We start from the raw sequence: 22231 nt of genomic DNA, 5'->3' as shown, positions 1-22231 counted from the left end.
GGCTTTCAGTGTCACTACTGGGAAGGTCTCAGGCACATCATCAGGACCGGTCAGGTGCCCCTGATCTCTTGCTTTCTGGTTCCTGGATCAAAGATCATGCGTGCCTGCTTGGCCCCACTGGCCAACGAAAATCGCTAAATCTGGGGCCCCTACCGAAGGGCTAGAAACTCGGTGAGCAAAACCACAAACAGTTATGAAAATACTAACAACTGGTGTTCTCCTTCCAGTAGTGATACAGTCTGCTTGCTGCCCTTTGTCCCGCTGAAGAGGTCACATTATAACCCCCCACCTCACACCCCCTGACCTCTCAGCCCCACCCACACTCCTGATGGAGCCGAGAAAGTCACGTTGGCCAAACTTGGGCTTGAGTTTTCTGAGTTCTTGACACTCCAACTATACATCTGAATATTTCCTCCATGAGAGTCTCAACGGTTTTTTTTCTTTTTTTTCCTCTGCATTGAGTTCCTGGATTTATTTTGAGCCAAACAACTCCTCACCCAAACTCCTCTGCCTCCTTTTAAAACCCAAGGCCACGTTCAACCTCACAGGCCCAAACCGCGCTTACATAACCCGCAGTGACACTAAGTGTTTGTGAGGCCAGCCGGAGCGGGGCCCGCCGCCCGCTCTGGAGCACAGGGGACATTCTGTCCTGCAAAATGATGCTGTTTGGGGTGTGTGCGTGCGCGTGTGTGTTTTTCCTCTCTTGAAAGTCAAAAACAGCTCCTTTTGCTCAAGCTGTCAAAGAGGAGGAGAAGAAGGAAAAAAAAAGTCTGCAATAATTTTAATGCTGGGCCCAGATCAAGAATTGCAAACGCTAAGAGAATATTTTCCAAAGTTATGAAGCAAGTAGGAGTTGCCGAATTACGGGAAATCAGAGGCTGACCTTGTGTAATTTCCAGGGGCTCTGTCTCCTGGCTGGCTCCTCGCAGCGGTGGGGTTTTTCACAATGATCTGGTCTTACTGTGTGCCAGGCGCTCCTGTCTCTTACCTTATTTCTTCCCCACGGGAGCCAAGTCGGGTTGGGAGAAGCTGAAGGGACTTGCCCAAGGTCAGTGCGTTGATTATCAGAGAGCAGTGATTTGAATCCAGTTCCACCTGGCTCCGAAGACCAGATTTTCTCCCCTGCCTGGCATTGTATGTAAGCACCTACTGTGTGCACACGCATGTGTTGTATTTTTCATGGAGCTTTCTTGCTGTATATCCGAGACTCAGTGTTCAGGCTTCTAACCAGTCCTCCGAAGGTGACATTTGTTGCTTCCGGGGAGACAGAGGAGTGTTATATTCAGGAATGTGACACCTGTGCCACACTGTGTGCTTGGACAGTTGGGCCAATAATCCAGCAATCAAGGAAATTAGTTTTGATGAATGATCCAATAATCTACATCTTCATTGAAGAAATCTGAGGCTTGGGATCAACCCCAAAGGGCCACTTAACTCAGAATCTGTCTCCATAGAACATGCCAAAGAGAGAAAGGTTGAACACTGCCATTCGGTTGATGCCATTTGGTTGAACACTACTATGTGCATTATGGACCAGGTCTAGTTTGATTCTCATGAGAACTTTCAAAGCTAGCTGCTGCTGTATACACCCACTTTAAAGCCAGCGGAACTGGGCTCAGAGAGGGAGAGGGATTGCCCAAGGTCACACAGCCAGGAAGTAGTGGAGCTGGGATGGAACTCAGGTTCACACATTCCACGGCTGTGTCCTGAGTGTTCACTCTATGCTGGATGGGGGCCCTGGCGACATAGAGATGGATGAGACACACTTACTGTTTTTAAGGAATCTGGCTGGGGAGATGGGCCAGCGACTTCAGTGGAGGACAGTCCTGGGATGGAGGCAGCACAGGGGACCAGGAGAACCCACAGGAGCCTCTGCACAGTCAGGGAAAGCTTCTTGGAGGTGGTGGTTGTCTGTGCTGAGACTGGCCAGCCTGAGAGATCTCTGAGGGCAGGAGCTTGGTGTTCCTGGTCACTGCTCTGTCTCTAGTACGGTGTCACCACACCAGTGAATCACTGCACGAGTGAGGGTTCATTGAGGTAAGAGGATGTGGTGCGGTAGGACAATAGCCCCTATTCTGCCTACATCCTAACCCTGGATCCTGTGAGTATGCTTCCTTGCATGGCACAAGGGTCTTTGCAGATGTGACTAAGGTTAGGGATCTTGAGATGGGGATTGTCCTGGATGATCTGGGACAGGGGACAATCACAATCGTACGAGCCCCTCAAAGCAGAGGGTGATACAACTATAGAAACAATAGTTGGAGAGAGCAATGTTTCTGGCTTTGAAGACAGAAGTCCAACGAGCCAAGTAATGTGGCAGCATGTGAAACTGAAAGAGGAAAAAAAAAAACAATTCTCTCCTAGAATCCCCTTCACTTTAGTCCAGTGAGACCCTTCCCTCCAGAACTGGAAAGACTCTCAAAGTTTAGAGCTGTGAAATAACAAATTTGCGTTGTTTTCAGCCTTTACATTTGTAGTAATTTGTTACAGCAGCAATAGGAAACTAATACAGTGGAAGAGAGTTCCAGGCAGAGGGAACAGCATGTGCAAAGGCCTGGAGGTGAGAAAGAACATGCAGGGCCAGCAGGTGACCCTGAGGCTGGCATGCCTGCTGCCACTCCTTGCCCCTACTCACCAAGACAGATTGCTGAGGAGACAGGCAGGCGCTTGCCAGCAGAGGCAGGCATCTGAAGGCATCCCTCTGCCCTCCCTCCATGCGCCCATGGGGCGCTCTGGGAAGTGGGTCAGGGCAGATACATTGGCAGGCTCCCTGCCGCCTTTCCAGGGATTTGAGAATGACATGAGGTAGGGCCCTTTGGAAAAAGGAGGAAAGCTTGAGCAGTGAAAGGGTGTCAGCTCTCTGTGTGGAGCCCACGGGTTCTGTTCCTGGCTGCTCTCACTGTCGTGGTACCATTTCTTTAAACCAGGTGGTCACCCGCGTGAGCCTCCCTTACACCTGTAAGATCTGCAAGGCCAAGGGCAAGTAGGCCTGCTACACAGAGGGTAACCAAGGCGCTCAGAGAGGTGCGCTGACCTGCCCAAGGTTGTTGCCCAGCCAGGTGGGCAGAGCTCAGCTGGGACCTGTGTCTTCTGTTATCCTTTCCTGTCCCCGATGCCACCTCTTACCTAAAAGGGAAGTGACCTACAGCGTGGTCTGCCCTGTGATAAAACACACGTAACGCAGCATGATCATTTTAGCCATTCCGAAGTGAACAATCAGTGCAGCATTCAGTGCGTTCACGATGTTGCACAACCGTCATCCCTAACCAGTTCCAGACATCTTCGAGGGAGGAGGAAACCCTGGACCCACTCGCAGTCCCTCCCCGCCCCCCACGGCCCCAGCTCCTGGCAGCCGCTCCGGGTCTGCTTTCTGTCTCTCTGGATGTGTCTGTTCTGGACATTTCATACACATGGAATCACACAATATGGGACGTTTCGGAGCCTGGCTTCTCCCGAATGACACAGTGTTGTCCAGGGTCATCTGTGCTGTGGCATGTGTCGGTGCCTCGTTCCTTTTTGGGGGCCGAGTGATATTCCATTGCATGGATGAACCACGATTTGTTTGTTCATCATTCGTGGATGGACACTGTGTTGTTTCCACCCTTTGGCCATTGTGAAACATGCTCTGGTGAACACTTGCGTACAGGTTCTTGTTGGAACACCTGCTTTCAGTTCTTCTGGGTGTTTGCCTCAGGTGCAATAGCTGGGTCTCTGGGTGACGCTGTGTTTGATGTATTGAGGAGGCTGTAGGTTTGAGTCGTGCCGTACAGGGCCTGGCGCACTGTTGAAGACCAATCAATGCCCGTGGATGTTTGAGGGCATCCACATGTACTGAATTCCAGGCTGTCCAGGTGCTGTTCTTGGGGCCAGGGACGCCGCAGTGGCCAAGGCAGGCATGTCCTTCACTCCATGGGCCATCAGGGAAGCACACGGATGTGACACATCCCCTGAGGGAGCCCTAAGACATGTAATATTGTAGCTTCACCTAGGAGGTGACATTTAGGTGTGCTGTGACAGGTGAAGAAGAGCTCAGCAGAGGGGAGGGAGATGGCAAGAGAATTCCAGGTTGAGGGAACAGCATGACCAACATGTAAGCTGGAGAGAGCTTTTCAGGCCCCTCCAACTCACCCCCTTTCATAAAGAGGGAGAAACTGAAGCCTGAGAAGGGGCGGGGCTGGCCTAGAGCTTACTTACTATGGCTAATGGCCAAACTACAATACCACCAGCTGGCTGCTGATCACAGTGTGAGTGAGAGGATCTTGGCCAGTTCAGGAGAGTGGGAGGGGCCTCAACGTAGTCCTGAGAGTGCTCCTGGCCAGGGTGTATGCGTGTGTGTGAGTGTGTGTGTACATGGGCACATGGCATGCTTGGTGTGCACACTTCCTCTGTAGGCCTGTCACGCGTTTCACAGAGTTGATCCCTGGCCTCTGCTCCTGCAAATGGCCTTCTGCTAAATCCCGGTCACATCCCCTGCTCTCAGCTCCTGCTGGGCCCCCGCCGATACAAGCTTGGAGTGAACGCTCAAGTAAATGAGCACCTAGAGGCTTTTCGATGCTTGTGGTGCGTAGGGCCCTGATGTGACGAGAAAGGTCAGAAGCCAGAGCAGACTGAGCACAGGCCTCAAGTTGTGGATCAATTCTGTGCTGAGAAGGACATTTGGTGGCGAACCGGGTCATGGTTCCTGAAAAAACAGGGACCCAGCAAAGGGGAGGGAGTCTGCAGACACCTCTTTTCTGGAGATGTCTTTTCTCTCTGGGGTGGACACCGCGGAGGCCCAGACGGAGCTGGGTTCGAGATGAGCCACAGTCGCTGCCTGACTGTGTGACTGGCCAGGTCGCTTCACCTCTGAACCCTGTTCAAGAGCCAGAGAGTGGTTTCCAGAATTAAACTAAAAAGAGCTGCCACCTTTCACTGGGTGTCAGACTCTAAATACATCCTCTGGTTGGGTTCTCAGAACAGCCATGTGGCCCTGGCCGGTGTGGCTCTGTGGGTTGGAGTGTCATCCCGTACGCCAAAAGGTCGGGGGTTTGGTTCCTGATCAAGGCACATGCCTGGGTTTTGGGTTCAGTTCCTGGGCAACCAATCGATGTTTCTCTCTCTCTCTCTCCCTCCCTCCCCTCCCCGCCTTCCTCTCTCTCTAAAATCAATAAACAGATTTGAAAAAATAAATTAAAAAATAGCTGCAAGAAGGTAGGGGAAACTGAGGCACAGAGACATTAAATTAATTTTTTATTGTGGTAAGATTCACAAAACAAAATTTACCATTAAAATTTTTATTTTTCAGCTTTATTGAGATATAACTGACAACTTAAATTTTAAAAAATTTAAAGTGTGCCATGTGATGATTTAATATCATGTACATAGTGAAAGGATTCCTTCTGTCTAGTTAATTACATGTCCATCACCTACTTTATATATTAATATTATACTTTTTGTGAGAAAAACTTAAGCTCCATTCTCTTAGCAAATTTCAACGAAACAGTAAAGTGATACCAACTATTCTCACGCATTAGACCCTCGGACCTTATTCGTCTTAGTGCTGCAAGTTTGTACCTTTTCACCAGCCTCACCCTAGTTCCCCTGCCCCGGCTGCACCTCTGTAACTATGCTCAAGTATATAGTTCATGGCGTTCAGTACACTCATGGCGCTGTAGGATCACCACGTTTATCTAGTCTCAAAACATTCTCATTGACCTGAAAGGAAACCCTACCCTCCCCCTTCCCCTCCCCTTCTCCTCTGAGCCCAGGTAGCCGCCAACCTGCCCATCTGTCTCTACGGATCCACCTGTTCCCCTCATTTCCTGTGCCTGCAATCATGTAATACGTGGTCTTTGGTGCCTGGCTTTGTCCCTTAGCCAGTTGCCAAGGTTCCTCTCGTAGTGCGTATCAGCGTTTCATTCTTTTTTCCGCTGAATGACATTCCGTCGTATGAGTCCACCACGTTTTGTTTATCCATTCATCCACAGACGGATGGACGTTTGGTGGGTTGTTTCCACCTTTTGGCTGCTATGAATAATTCTGCTATAAACATTCCCGTGCAAGTTTTTGTTGGAATACCTGCCTTCAGTTCTCTGGGGTGTATACCCAGAGTGGAACTGCTGGGGCCCGTGGCGATTCTAAGTTTAACTGATTGAGGAATCTGAATTAATTTAACTTGCCCTTGGTCACACAGCTCGTGAAAATCAAGGTAGAGCTGGTGTTTCTGATTCAGGTCCAAGTTCTTTGCCACAGCGCTCTGCTGATTCTGAGCGGTACGGAAGTGTCTGGACGCTTCAGGCCACTGCACAGCCCTGAAGAGCTGTCACGGTCATTTATTAACAACGCCAGTGTGGGCATGGTCTGGGACCAATGGCGCTGCCTCGGAGGAGGTGACACCAGCTGACGGGAGGAGACGGGGGAGGTGCTCACTTGCACAGGGCGTGTATGGGGTCGAGTGGCCATCGGACTTCCTCCTGGGTGACCATGGGGTCACGAGCAGAGGGGGGACTGACTGTCAACAGCATGAAGACGGCACACAGGAAGCAGTTTACAAGATCCAACAGACCCAGTTCAAGCCTGGCTCTGTCACTCAGAACGACGCTCCCGTAAACCTCAGTTTTCCCATCCACAGACTGGGGCTACCAGTCGAGGTCTCTACTGCTGAGGGTCGGAAGTGACAGGCATCGGTGGGCCAGCACCTATTGAGGGCTCCGTGAATCACAACCTGCCTTGTTGTTCTGAAGGCCGTCAGGGTTATTGTGCCTTGGAGACTTCCTAGCCCAGGCCTGAGGTCCAAGTCTGCCCTGAGCTAATCTTGCTCCTGATAAAAAGGCACAGGGCAGATCTCATTGAACTGATCACTCCCAAATTTGAAACATATTTCTTAAACAATTTCTGAGCCATTTCACAGTATGATCTCCTTTGCCCTGCTAATATCTTTAGGGACTTAAAAATATATTTGCAACAAAGAGGCCTTTGTCTGAGGAGCCGGGGCAGCCTGGCGGGGATATTGCTCGAAACCCGATCGTGGGACGCCGGCCACAAACCTGCTGCACTGTGCCCCAGCCACGGCGGCGGTGACGGCTGCTGGGACATCGGGCCTTTCGTCAGGGACGAAGGGCCACCAGCCGCATGACACGGTGGGCTCCTTCCCTGCAGGCGTCAATGGCCCCCTTCCCTGGGGTGTCCTGGCCTTGGTGATCCATCCCAGCAGCCCAGGGGTGGCACTAGCTCCATCCTGCTTTCCAGACGGGGAACAGACAGGCACTCGTCAAGGTCACCCTACATGTGAATGGCACAGCTGGGATTTGGAAGTGGATCTGAGCAAAAGCCTTGGGCTGCTCTGCGGGGCCAGGCATGTGGTTTTAGGTCCAGCCTTTCAGCAAATGTACGTTGAGCACCTGCCACACAGAGCCCCTGCTCCAGGCACTGGGGACCCAGTAGTAAATAAGACAAAGACATTGGTTCATTCAGTCATTCATCTCACAGGTATTTGTTGAGCTCCTACTGTGTGTCAGGAGCTGGAGAAGCAAAAGAGGACTGTCCAGCAGATAATCCACTTCATATTTCACACACACTTCATCGCAGGCAGTGCAGCACAGACCCAGAGCTCCAGGGAACAGCCTCGTTCTAGCTTCTTCCCTGTTGCTTTCCCAGGGCCTAGCATCACAGCCAGCACATAGTAGGTTGCTTCAAAAGGAGCAATGCTATGTACATGCATGTTCACAGCAGCACCATTTGCAATAACCAAAGGTAGAAGTAACTCAAATGCCCATCAGTGGATGAATGGACACACAACTGTGGTCTGTTCACACAATGGAATATTATTCAGTCATGAAAAGGAGTGACGCATGCTACAATGTAGATGGACCTCAAAAACATCATGCTACGCGAAAGAAGCCTGGCACAAAGGTCATATAGTATATGATTCCATTTATATGAAAGGCCCACATTAGGCAGACCCATAGAGACCGAAGGTAGACCGGTAGTTGCCAGAGGCCGAGGGAGGAGGAAGAGGGAGTAACTGCCTGACGGGTACGGGGTTTCCTTTTGAGGTGGTAAAAATGTTTGGAACTAGGTAGAAGTGGTGGTTGCACAGCATGGGAATGTACTAATTCCTATGGAACTGTTTACTTTAAAGTGGTCAATTTTAGGTTCTAGGAAAACAGGTGACTTTTCTAGTGACTCTACAGGAAGGGATTCTGACTACTCATTTCGGTAGATGAGCGAGTCAGTGCCCGGCTTGCTGGTGCGCAGAGGCTGGCCTGAGGTCTTCTGGTGCCCACACCTGCCTTCTATACAGCCCCCACAGCCGCCTGGCAAAGGGGTTTCCCATTGCCCCCGGGTGGTCAGAGGTCAGGGCGAGTGTGGGATTCTGTCGGGAACTTGCTGTGCCTGGGAGGACCCCAGAGAAGTCTGGGGGAGCTCGTCCAGCCAAACTGAAGGGCCTGTTGTTCCTGACACACACGAGGTGGGGGAGCCGCGCTCACCGGCTGCCCCTTCTCAGCGCTCGAACCCCGGCCTTCTCCGTGTGAGTATGGACGTAACTCCAATGCTCCGGTCCAAGTCGATTCTGCACAGCTTCAGGTGTTTCTTGGGTAGTTGTCTTGGTTGGAGAAGTTGTGGTGACATTTCTTCTTCTGGGGGTGTGGGGGGGCCCTGTTTTTCTGGGCCTGAAACAGTTCACATCAGGGTCTAAAGGTCCAGGCCTCGCCCTGGTGGGGAGTTGCTTCTGACTGCCCGGGTGACTGGCCGAGGTCCTTTCCACTCCGAGCTGTGTTTTCCTCGCCGCGTCAGACCCTGGCCAGGGCGACAGGGAGCCAGGAAGACGAGTGGGGCCCCGTAGCCCACGCCACAGGCTACAGGGGTTATTGCCATCACGGCTCGCCACTCGCCGCTCAGACCCCGCCCTCGCCCCCTCCAGGCCACACTGTCGCCCACAGGTTTTCAGTAGCTTTTGTGTTCGTGACTTTGATTTTCTGTGACCATAAAGCGTCAAGGGTCACTGTGTTTCTTTCAGGTTCTCTGGCTTCCTAACTGCCACCCTGACAGTTATCACCGGCATATATGGTTGATCAAAACAACAGAAATAGAGGAGACATTTCAATGAAATTATAAAATAGTTATTATAATAGTATGAAACTGTGGTGATGAAAGCACTAATTCTTTTGAAAAATCATGATTAACCATTTCGGGAAATACATCCCATAATGAGATGTAGTAAGATCATCCTTCCCCTCTGTCTTGAATGGAAGTTGAATGTGTGGGTGCCGCTCCAACCTACCCGGGCCGCGGTTAGCTTATGTTTTTACTTTTTGGGGAAGTGGTGATAGAACCTGTTACGTGTGCGTGAGATGAAGAGCAGCTTTACTTGTGACTGGATTGAAGCTTTGTGAGATTTCGCGACGAAATGTGTTTTAACACCTAATGGAGCAGCACATGCTGAATCTGGACACAATTGTATAAAATTGTTATCTGCGGGTTTTATTTTGGAAAAGCTGGTGTCCCTGGAAAACATTCTCGTTGATTTAGAAGAGCCAGAGTGTACCGAGTGGAATAGCGTTCCCCGCAGAATGCCACCCGGGGCCTGCGAAGGTGGCCTTATTTGGAAACAGGGTCTTTGCAGATATAATCAAGTTCAAAGGTGGTCCTACTGGATCAGGCTGGGCCCTACATCCAACATGGCCGGTGTCCTTGTAAGGAGAGGGGACTCTGAATGCAGAGACACGCAGAGAGGCCCTGTGCGGATGGAGGCGGGGACTGGAGGGACGTGTCTGCGAGCCCAGGGCAGCCAGGGTCTGCGAGGGGGCACCCTCTGCTAGAGCCCTCGGAGAGAGCACGGTCCTGCCGACCCCTGGACTTCGGACGTTTGTCCTTGTGAGCTGGGAGAGAATGAATTTCTGTGGTTTTAAGCTGCCCCGTTTGTGGTATTTTGTTATGGCAGCCCTTGGGGGCACTACGCACCCTGTTTCAGCTGCTTAAAGGTGATATTTCTCCCGTGGGAGACATGACGTAGGAATGAGCTTTGAGACTGGTGGGAAAGCATGGCTTAGGCGAAGGAAAAGGAAGGGAGGAAGGGAAAGGTTAGTTTATGTAATATTACAAACGCAGTCTCACGAGGGTCAGCTCCGTGAGGGGTAGGGCCCTGCCAGTTTTACTCAGTGTCACGTACCCAGAGCCTAGAAGTGAGCCATGCAAAGAGGGCCCAGAGTAGATGCGAAGTGCCTACTGATCCGTCAAGTGAGTGGATATCACTGCCCCTGGCTTCCTTCGATCAACAAGCCCCACAGGCACGGCCCCCGCCGCCACCTCTGGCCTCTGGCCTTCCTCATTTCTTGAACGTTCTGTGCCGCTTTCTGCCTCAGGGCCTTTGCACCTGCCATTCCTCCCTCCGCCTGCAGCGCTGTTTCTCCATTTTCTTAAACATGTAGTTAGCTCCTGTTTGTTCACTTTGTGGCCCAGTTTTAGTCCAAGTCTTTTGTTGTAGGCTCTTGGTGTCCCCTCCTTCTGAGGGTCTGATCTCTGTCATCCTGCGCTGTTCCTATAACTGTTGCATGGATACCCGTCTCTCTCTGGTGCCGTGCCCTGAGGGCTGGGACCACGTCTGTTGTAACTCATCATATGTCTGGTGCCCAGCACACAGTAGGTACTCAATTAGAGTCAGTTGAACTCAACTGTCTTTTACAGAAGTCCTAACCTATCTCCTCCCCTCTCTCAGCCTCAGTTTCCCCATTTGCAGGGCTCACTGGACCCAGTTTGCATGATGCCAGGGAGGTCACGAGATGTCTGGATCAGGGTGGTCCTGATGTGTAGTTAGGGCTGTGCCTGAGCATCTCCAGGGGCAGGGGTTGGGGTCATGGGCTTAGAAAGATGTTTTCTTTCGTTCAGATACTGTGTATCTTGAATGCTGGTGCTGGGGTGTCCAAGGAAGGCTTGCACCTTCCTGCCTCTCTTCCCCCTACACCCCTGCTCCTCCGAGCTGCCTCCATCTCTCCACCCATCTCTCCTCTGCCTCTTCCTGCCTCCTTGCCAGCCTGTGCACCTGGGACACACACATGACCTTCCTTGACGCTAACTTCCTTGACGTAGCCTTCCCATCCGACCCTCTCACCAGGAAACCAGGATCCATCTGGGGCTCATGCCTGTTTACGCCCTTTCCTGCTTCTCCTGCACCACTCCGCTGGGGTGTCACCTCCTCCAGGGGGCCTGCCTTTGACCCCCTTTTCCCTCCAGGGTCTTCTCTTTGCTCCTAAGGCCCAGAGCTTTCCCTAGGCATTTGGTGACTAGTCCTGTGTTTATCTCCCCAGCCGCGGTGGGGCTGGCCTGGTCCAAAGCAGGGCTCCTGAAGCCTTTGTGGGATGAGAAACAACTTGACTCCTCTCCCGTCCTGGGCTCCGTAAATGCCGGATCCCCCATGGGGCAATGGGAGGCAGCAGAGACCAGGCTCAGAGCCAGACAGAACTTTCTGGCCTTGTCTCCTTGTCTGCACAAGAGGCTTCTTGTCTTCTTGGCCTGACAGGTGCCGGGAGGCTGGGGTGAGAAAAAAACCCACGAAGATAAAGGTCCAGGACCCGCTTGTCCTGCTCAAAGTTTAATCTCTAAGGCTGGACATTGGAGATGCTCAAACATTTGTTGAATGAAAGAGCCCATGCTTATAGAGCACTCAGCCTGGCATAAAGCAAGTGCTCAATGAATTATGGTCATCATTATTATTATTATTAATGAGGTGAAGTGACTTGTGTAACCTCACATTGTGTATCAGTGGCAGACCTGGGACTTGAAATCAAGGTGACGCTACATCTGGGACTTCTGGCCTCACCTACATTCTGATCACTGCTAAAGAATACTGAGCACCTACTTTGTGCCAGGCACTGAACTTGGCATCTGGAGGGCATGGACATAAATGAGACACATAGTTCTTGGCCCCGATGAGTCCATGGTCCAGATCTGGTGGTCAATAGATAAACGTGAGGTCCGGCCTCGGGGGAAGCTTGCTGTGAGGTGAGAGCGGACCCGGAGAGGCTGGGACCAGGAGCGGGGAGGGCGTCCCTCTGCCCGCGGCCAGAGCGGGCTTCCGAGGAGCTGGACCCGGGTGCGGTGTTTTTCAGGAATTAGGTCACCATGACCCAAAGTCAGAAATGCATTGTACACAAGCACACAAAAGAAGCAAAAGGTTTGCCAGATAATTCTTACTTGTACCCTTACTCCAATAGCTTAAGGGTGTTTTTTTTTTTTATTGTGGTAAATATATGTAACATAAAATTGCCATTTAGCCATTTTGAAGTGTGCGATTCCGTGGCATTAAGTAAGGCATGATGTGTGCCCACCACCACCACCGTCTCCGGGAGTTCTCCACCGTCTGCAACAGAAACTCCACACCCACAAAGCACTAACTCCCCACTGCCCCTTCCCACAAGCCCCCGGTAATCTCTACCCTACTTCTGTCTACGATTTTGCCTATTTTGTGCCTCACAGAAATGGAATCATACAATATTTGTCCTTGTGTGTCTGGCTGATTTTCACTTAGCATGAGAGTTTCAAGGTGTATCCGTGTTGTAGAATGTGTCAGAATTCCATTTCCTCTTGTGGCTGAGTAGTAGTCCATTGTCTGTATACACCTCACTCCCTAAGTGGATTTGTAACCTATTAATTGGTCACAACTTTGCAGTTGGAGAAGCACTGAGTGGGGCCTTGCAGGATGAATAGGAGTTTATCAGGCCCAGATGGGCAAGTAACAGTAAGACCACAGAGGAAGCCCTGGATGGCAGGGGGACCGAACAGGGAAGACTGGGCTATGAGGGCCCAGCTGGCTGGTAAAACTTGGGGCTTGATCTAATGCATCTTAGAAATGCTGCTGTGGACCTCAGCCTGGCCACACCCTCTGGCTGGCACAATGCCCTCCTCCCTCCCTCCCTTCCTTCCTTCTTCCCTCCTTCCTTCCTTCCAATCTTCGTTCATCAAATGCATATCGAGCACCTCCATGGTGCCAGCAAACAGTGGGGACCAGAAGGAGGCAGAAGCCCGCCTACCTGGGCTCACTATTGGGTGGGGTAGGCAGGGAGTCATAAAAGGATCCCATGAGATAATGCCCAGTCCTCGGACTAGGGCACAACCTGAAGCGGCGGGGGGTAACCGGGGAGGACTTCTCAAGGATGTAGCAACTGACGGGAGGGGTGGCTATGCCTCACCTGGGCCAAGGGGCACCGAGGCACTCACCTCCAGCCACTGGTCGAGCACCTTGCCAGAAGGGCCAGGTGCGGCTCTGTGTGCCTCGTCGGGGAGAATGGAGTGAGCCTAGCGAGGCTCCAGGCACTGGCAGTGGCGAGCAATTTGATCTTTACCCCCAAACATGAGATCCACTGACCTGTTTTCAAGGATGCAGGTGGGGTGGGTGGGGGGAGGGGACCTGTGTGCCTTGATTTGATCACATTTAGATCCTGGCTGCTGTCCAGGTGGGGAGGGGGGGTGGCCAGGAGCAGGGGAGAGATGGCGCCTGTGGGGGGAATTTCGACTGAACCTGGGGATGGACAGGATTAGTGTGTGCACACATGTTCATGTGCATGTGTGTAGGCACACATGTGTGTGGGTATATGCATGCACCCTGGTGAGTGTTCAAGTCACACAAGAACCTCCAGGTCTCCCTTCCTCCTCCTGAGACTTCCCCAAAGAAGGGTAGCCACGACATGGATGGCAGGAGGAGGTCCAGGGCCTGGTGGCGTCCCCGCTTATGGCCCTGCCTTTGAAGCGTCATCAGGTCCCTGAACCTCCTGGCCCTGCTCTCTCCCAGCTCCGTGATTTAAAGGCATTTTCCTTTGTGGTGATGTAGATTCCAAAACGCCACATCCATCTCCTCGGCCTGGTGAAGCCGGCCTGTCTGAGCTATAGCAGATTGCTTTCTGCATGCGCGAGGGGGGGCGGAGGGCACCGGTTTGCTCCTTCTGCTCCCTGCGCCTGGAACATTTGAGCAAACATTCCTGGCTGCTTTGGAAGTTACCAAACCCAGATGAGCTCATCCAAGCCAGAGATGGGGGTGGCTGGCGCCTAGAGCCTGCCCGGAGCTCACCAGGTGGCCCAGTGGCAAATGTCAGACGCAGCTAGGGCTCAGCTGGGGAGGGTGGGCCCTGCACAGCTGGGCCAGGCCCAGGGAACCCTGGGTGGGGACGTCTGCACTCCTCAGACCTGGCAGCGCGTTGGTGTTGCAAGGTCTCTGGATGCGAGCTGGGGGCCTCGGACCGCACAGCCAGGGCCTGGGAAGGAGCAAACGTGTGATACAGGCACCTCATCAATTCTCAGGGCTGCCCTGTGGGAGCCGGCCCGCCCGGCAAGGGCCTCACTCCATGTAGTAGCACTGCCATTTATTGAGTGTTAACTACGTGCTAAGTGCTTTGTGCCCGGCTCACCCACCTGGCAAGCCTAGGAACTATTCTTCTCCCCATTTGGCAGATGGGGAGACTGAGGCTCGGGAAGGTGAAGCAATGACTAGGAGTGGCCGAGTTCGGGCTGACCCTACTCACCTCTAGACTGTACTGGTTTTTCTGCTGCATGGCAAACAGCGTCCAGAGGGAGAGCTGCTGGGGCTGTTACTGGCCAGACAGTGATCCTTTATGGCCTGTTCCAAGGAGCTGACTCAAATGAGCATGCTACTTATTCTCTCTGGGCTCTGTGTCCTCACCGGGGTGGGAAGGGCGTTCAAAGCCCACCAGCCCCTGGTACACTTCACAGTCTAAGTGGCAGGGGGTGGGTTGGGGGGTCCCCCTGAGCCTTCCCTGGGGAGTTCTGTTTATTTGCTGCCTGGGCGTAGGCTCTTATTTTGAAGGAACTCTCCTCATGCTCCTTCGCAAAGCAGCGTGCCTTCCTCTAAGTTCCCTTCTGTAAAATGGGTACATGCAGAATGCCATTGCAGGGTTGGTGTGAGAATTCCAAATGATCTCTGGAGAGGACTCGGCAGAGAGGCTGGTGCATGGTGAGAGCTTAAAACTGGAGACTCCTTCCCTCCCATTGTGGGTGGCCAGGGCGCTCCACCCCCATTTCCTACAGGGCTCACACTTCCAGGAAGCCCTCTAGAGGAAGTCTCAGCTTCCTCGCAACCCCTCCACATACCTCCTAAGGAAGGTGCAAAACTGGGACGTGGAACGGACACCTCTTCACTCCTCCCTCACAAATGCCTTTTCGGGGAGGTACTGCTTTTACAGATGAGGAAACTGAGGCACAGAGAAGGGAATAACCTGTTCAGGGTCAGAGATCTTAGATAAGTGTGACCCTCTGAGCCACACGAGCCTGAACCTCTTTGGTGCATGGTGAGGAGGAACAGGACAAGTCCTGGGCAAACAGAGACACACCTGGCACCCCCTGTAGCTGGTGTCGCTTTGGATGCACGGAGAATGGCTTCCGATTCCCGCTGCACGTGGGGTTTCGTCCTGGGACACAAGTCCTCAGCTCTGGGCACTGGGCCACTGAGTCTGGGGGACCTTCTTTCCCCTTGCTTTGGGGCAATTCTCCCAGTTCCCCCTCCCAACCCCAATGGAGAAGCCACCCCACCCTGGCCTCCCCCGGCAGGGGGTGGGGGAAACAACAGAGGGTGGATTTGAAAGGCTTTGGCTAATGACAGGCTGGTCCGGAGTTTTCCCATCATATAGGCTTGTTGAGTTCTGTTTATAAGGCTGGTTTTCCAGCTAGATTCTCTGTGGTAATGAGCCCGCACTGCTGATTGCTGCGGGGGAGAGAAGGGAAGAAGCAGTGGGGGCAGGGGTGGGTGGGATCGTGCTAAACGGGGTTTGGTGAATAATAATGAACCCCGCCGAACTTCTGCATTTTCTGACTGTGTGGCACAGGATGCTGTATGTGTGTTGCCTGTTTTTTCCCCGAGTGGGAACTCTTTCAAGTGGAGGCTGGACTGGGCCATGGAGTCGTGGAGGCCTCGGTTCCAGCCGTGGCTCTGGTTTGAGTTATTTTGGGACCGGGGCCTGGGTTCAGTGCACTCCACTTAGAAAATGGAAAATAGAAGCTCATAGCTGGATGCCGCCTGGGGAAGAGGAATCTTTGTAGATGGAGAGGTTGGCTGAATAGCTTTAGGATCCCACAGACCCGAGTTGGGAGGGGCCTTGCCGTGTGCCTCCAGCAAGTTCTAGGGACAAGGGAGGCGCCGGGCTCCCAGGATGGTGTCAAAGATCAAAAGAAGTCTCAGGGTGTTTCTGCACTCTGCCACGGGGCAGCTCTTGTCAATGTTGCCATTTTCACTTTCAAGCAGTGGTCCGGTTTCTCGGTTTCTCACCCGCCAGGTCAGAGTGCTGGTGCTGGCTCTGAGCTGGACTGCTGGGGAAGGGGCTTGCCCAAGGGCAGGGTCGCTCATGGAGGAGAGCTTGGTGCTGGAAGCAGGGTTCGGAGCCCTGGCCCCCTTGTATTTCTGGGTCCCCAGGAAGCTGAAATGCCTTATGGTGGCCTGAGCTCTTTTCCTGGGCAGGTAGCCTGGCCTGGCCAGGTGAGCTAGGAAACAGTTAACTTATCGTTCAAGGGGAATTTAGTGGCTCCCTCCTATTGAAACCCTGTCATCAGGCCCAGAGGCATCTGGGAAGCAGGGGTGTGTGGGGAGAGGTGTGCAGGAAGGAACAAGAAGGAGAGGATCCTGCCCCCCCCCACCCCCGCCCCCAGAGTGGGAGTCTTCAGGGACAAGGGAAAGGGGAGTGTCTTGGCTCTGCCCACGCCCCTCCCCAAGCCCCTCTCTGGGGCTCAGACCCAGGCTCAAGCTGCATAGGTTATGGGCTGGTATGTGGGCTGATGGTGAGGTAAAGTGAGGCCTGAAGTGAGTCCGGTTCTGCCTCTCGCTTGCTGGATGACCTTGGGCAAATCCCTTTACCTCTCTGTGCTTCAGCTCCCTTCTTCATAAAATGGGAGGAACAAAATAGCTAGCCCACAGGGTAGTGTAATATAATACAGTACAAATGTGTAATACATATTATATAATGTGGCTGGGTGCTCTCCCACACTTGCAGCTGCCCTGACACCACTGGAGACAGGTATTAGTACAGATCCGGAAGCTGGACGCCAGGCTAGGTCTTGCCCATGGCGCGTGGTCAGGGCATGGAGGTACCGGCCTTGGAACCTAACGCATCTCGTTCTCTTGTAAAGACCCCTTGGCTCACCCAGCTGAGAGGCAGGAGAGCAGCCACACCCCATGGGGAGTAGCCTCCGCACCCACTGAGGCAGGAGGGGCCCCCATGGGTGCTGACAGCCCTGAGTGGGGAGCCAGGGGGTGGTGCCCTGCCTGTGCTGGCTGCTTGGGGACACACTCAGGGCTTGATCTCTCCCAGGCCCTGTTTCCAGAAACACCAGTGAAGATGGCTTCTGGGACCACTTGGAAGGCAAAGAGAGGGAGACCCTCAAATCTCCAGTGACCTTTGTAATCTCACCTGGGACTCTGTCACTTGGCTTTCCTTAAGCCCCCCTCATGGTACCCCAGAAAAATGTCCAAACTTTCCCACTGGCCTTGGTGGTCCTCCTCATCTGGGTCCGGCTGCCCTCTTGGGCTTCAGACCCCCCCTGCCCTCCACTCCAAATAACCTGCTGCCTGAGCCTTCCCATGTCTCTTTTAACTTGATTCATCTGTGTGGGAAGCCCTTTGACCCTCTTCTGGTTATTAAACTCCTATTCTACCTACAAAACCAACCTCTGGAAATTCTTTGTTATTATTCTTCCCTCCCAGCACAGTTATTTTATCTCTGTAGTGTCCTATGTAGTCCTTTTAGAACAGAATACTAGGTTTCCCAGATTGAGGGCTGGATTAGATCTTCCACTTTTTTCCTGAGTTCCCAGCCTGAGCCCTGGCATACAGTAGGCACTGAATGTGTATTTATTCAATGGACAGATGGAAGAGAGATCCCCCCAAATAATAAGACATCATGCATAGAAAGAGTGGGAGGAGCCTGGCTGGTGTGGCTCAGTGGATTGGGCACCCGCCTGCAAACTGAAGGTCGCTGGTTCAATTCCCAGTCAGGGCACATGCCTGGGTTTCAGGCCAGGTCCCTGCATGGGGTGTGTGAGAGGCAACTGATTGATGTACGTCTTGCACATTGACGTTTCTCTCCCTCTCTTTCTTCCTCCTTTCCCCTCTCTCTAAAAGTTTGTTGCTTAGTAACCGGCAGCTGGTGGCTTTGTGAGGGTCTCATCCCTTCCAACCTCTAGGTGGCTACTTTCTTTTCCTCCAGCCATAGCTGGACCTTCCCCAGATGGTTCAGCCCTGGGTGCTGCCTGGACAGATGCCAACCTGTACCCACTTACACCAGCATAGTGGAGGGTGGGAAAGGTGGAGGTGACCACCTGAGAGAGTCACCCTCTCTCTCAAAGGGTGGCTGGGGAAGCAAGGCTGATCCGTCAAGGAAACCCAGTTTCTCTACTGCTCTCCACTCTCCTTGATCCAAAAGCAGAAGAAATAATAATGATAATAATGGTAATAAGAGGCTATCGTTTAATGAGTGCCTGCCATCTGCCAGTGCTCTGTGCCACTTTTAAACATTGTTCCCAATCCTTATGCTCCGTGTGAACCCACTGGGAGTCTTTTTGTCCAACGGGGAAAACTGGGGCTCAGAGGAAGAAAAGATTTCATCCAGGGTCAAGCCAGATCTCAAGTGGGAAAGACAAGAGTTGGATCTGGGTACATCACGCCAAAGTTTAAATCCTCTCCACCACTAAGTGATGAGGGGGCGTCATTCTGGGGACCATCTACCCCAGGCATCAGGGGAAGTAGGTTTCCCTGCAGGACTCCAAGGGGGCTCTGCCTGCAAGAGAAACATGGTCTACCGTGATTCTTGTGAGTGTCCGAGCCCCAAAGGGCATAGGGGTTGGAGGGAGGAGGCTGGGGCTGTAAGTGCGTATTGGGGTGGGGGCTAGTTTCTCATGTGTGTGTGGTAGAGGGACACACAGAGACTAATAGTAATAACAACATTAATATCGATAATGAGAATAATGGCAGTAGTGATAAAGGTAGCTACCATTTCTCGGCACCGCACTGTGTTAAGCACTTTGTCTGAACTATCCCATTCCGGTAGAGCAGGCAAGAGCCAGGCCTCAGTGTCGGGTGGATTGGTCCGGAGTCCCAGCTCTGCCACGCTTTGCCTACGGGAAAGTCACTTGACCAGTCTGAGCATCCTGACCTCCTGCGGTTGCTGTGAGGGTGAGATGGGACCCTGGACGTAATGCACTGTGCCCTGCACAGAGGAGCCTTCAACACCCAATAGCCAGGGTGCAGACATGGCCCCTGTTGGGGGGTGGAGGTAGTGGTGGTGTTGGCGTTGGGGCCTGATGGGCCAGCTTGAGGGCTGTGCGTCTGGTGGGTAGAGGGTGTGAGTGCTGGTTGTTTTGTGTTTTTGTTGAGTGAGGGCTCCCTAGTGGGAGCCCCCTCTTGGAGTGGAGCTCTTGGGCTCACTCAGGTACTCCAAGCTCTCAGCCCCAGGTAGCTCCATGGGGCATATTCCAGGAAACATCCCTCTTCAGCTCTGAGGCCCCAGTCCAGCTGTGTCCCCTCCTTCCCTCCTGCCCGGAGACCCCCTCCGACTGGTGCCCGCACACTCAGGGCCCCTAGAGGGGAGGGCTGCAGGGAGGGGAAGAAACAGGAGAAAGGCCCTGGGGCTCTTGCGGCTCTGGGCTGTGAGCCGCCTCCGGCCAGGGACTTTGAATGCGTCTGAGCGCTAGGGGGCAATGTGTCTGTTCCAAAGAAGCGGCGGGCCCTTGCAGAGGCGGAACTCACACACAGGCACACGCTGGGGCGCCCACACCGAGGAGGCGCACACGCCGGCTTGTCCATGGGCACAGATGGGCCCAGACCGTGGCGCTGGCTCTCACATTCCCATTGAACACATGCATGTGAGCAGAGATGCAGGCACACAAGGTATGAGGAAGGTGCATGCACAGGGAGGTACGTACACGGAGACACACACAGAGAAAAGCACAGGTTTGGGGGACAGACAGTGTTCCTCCCCCAGGGACACTCACAGAGACACCCAGAGACACAGGCACACAGAAGCACACACACAAACACAGGCAGCTGTCCTGCCACTCCCACACAGAGGAAGACACAAACGCAGGCACGTGCCACATGCCTTGCACGGCATTCGCTGTGTTAAGGAAAGGTGGCTCAGACCCCCAGCCTGGGCAGAAACACAGCCGGGCCCAAACACACCCTGCTTTCAGACACTCGCACACCTTGTAGGCGGAACTCTTGGAAATAGCCCCAGAAACAAACTCCCACACACCCCTCCCTGGAGTGCACAGAGTTATTCCACAGGAACCCTGCCCAGGTGTTCAGGGGACCTCCGCCTGGCCCTGTGTGAAGTCATGCCTCGGAACCCCAACCGGGGGCTCCCCAGACTGCAGGTCTGTGGGCCGCTCCTCCCGCTGCCTGGCCCACCCAGGGCTCCAGACAGGTCTCAACTTTCCATCTTCCCTCCAGACACACACGGGCACATAAGACCCCCTCAGATGCCTCTTAAGATACTCATAACCCAGAACCAACTGTTCTGGACCAGGTACGTGATCAGGTGTCACGGGCTTTGCGCAGGCCTTGGCCCACACAGGGGTCCCCCTCCTGGCAACCAGTCCCGCTACTGGTCTCCTTCCAGACCCAGAGGCTTAGCGTCTCCCAGGTTCTGGCCTGGGGCCCTGTGGGCGGGGGGTGGGGGGGGGGCGTCGCTGGAGGCCCACCCAGGCCCTTTATTTCTTTGTGCCTCCATCAGCCAAGCCTCACTCTTTTCTCAGTCTCTCACTTCTCTGTCACTTTGCTAAGTAATAATTTCCATGTCCAATTCCATTTCTTTTCTAGTTCTGAAACCTCTAAGCTATCAGCAAGAGGATAGTTCACATGAAAACTAATTACACAAAATCAATATTTAATCACAGACCAACAACCTGATCCTGCAGAAAATCCTTTTAAAACTCCACCGCCCTGTACAAATACTCCTTCCCGATGCTTATTTATGGACCCCATTTTTGGTGGGAGTCATTTTCATTTTTAATTTCAAAAAGAAAAAATATCTGTCGACGTGTCCACGACAGGGAGGTCCCGTGCAGGGCCTTAGATCTGAGCTTGCTTCAGCTCTCTGAGTTTGAAAGTTGCAGGGTTTTACTGTTTGTTTTTATTTTTAGTCTTTTTGGAGGGGGGGGTTCATTTTCCTCTGCAGTCCCTCAAGATTCTGTTTCCAGCATCTCCTCACCCTAAGTCGAGCTCTTTCCCCAGCCTTTCTGCAAATCCGGCATCTGTCTTCCCAGCGGCAACTCCGGGGAGCAATGAATCGGCCTGCACCACGCGGTAACTTTTTAACTCCCTCCCGCGTTCGTGGAGGGCTTAATCTGAGGTTTTTAAATAAAAAGGGCTCAGGGGTTGTTTTTATTATAACGTTTATTTCATTTCAGATTTCATGCGTAATTTAGCAAACGCTAGACAGACTTGGGCGATAAACACTTTCTTTTTGTGGGGGAGAAAAAGGCATTTTTATACACCATGCTTAATTTTATTTAGATTTAATAGCGATATCAGGGGCACTTCAAAGAAAGTTCCTTTTTTTTTCTTCCCTTCGCCTAAGAATGCTAGTTGGCTCACAAAACTGCCTCGTGCTATTTTATGGCAAGGAAAACACACACAGGCAGGCACACGGAATACACGCCTCCACTAGCCTCTATCACCTCTGACTTCCAACTTCTAATTGCAAGATAGATTTCAGCCTCAGTGGGGATCAGGAAGATCTAAACATTTTAACTAAGATTATTGGGATAAATATTTCATAAAGAGCAGGGCAGATATTAAATTACTCCTATTGATTTTAGTATCACAACCCAATTCCGTTCCTTGGCCTCTTCCGTTTAATTGATCTCTTAAGGAGGCCAACCTCTCGCCCACCGAGGGTCTGGGCCTTGGCCCCGGTGCCAGGAGCAGGGTGCTCCAGCCCACCCGTTCGTCCTCCGCTCAGAGGTCTTTCCTGGGCTCCAGGCTGCTTCGCGGGTGTGCGCTGGACTTAGCCGGTGCGTCCACCATGAAGTGATCCAGTGGTTATGGCTCCTCCCGGCGGAAGCCAGCGACTGAGGGCTGGGAACCCCAGGCTGAGGCATTTAGGGAACAATTGTGCGCTCCCGAGTGAGCGAGGAGCGACTAAGAGTCCTGGTCTCTCCAGGAGAACCCTAACTTCGGGTTTTCCTGTCTGCTTTCACCTCCACGAAGATCCGAGCGCGGGTTAACAGGGGCGCCTCTAAGAAGCAGACAGCGGTGGGG

This window comes from Phyllostomus discolor, chromosome 13 (genome assembly GCF_004126475.2).
Source record: "Phyllostomus discolor isolate MPI-MPIP mPhyDis1 chromosome 13, mPhyDis1.pri.v3, whole genome shotgun sequence".
Lineage (NCBI taxonomy): Eukaryota > Metazoa > Chordata > Mammalia > Chiroptera > Phyllostomidae > Phyllostomus > Phyllostomus discolor.
Note: the sequence above shows the minus strand (reverse complement) of the source record.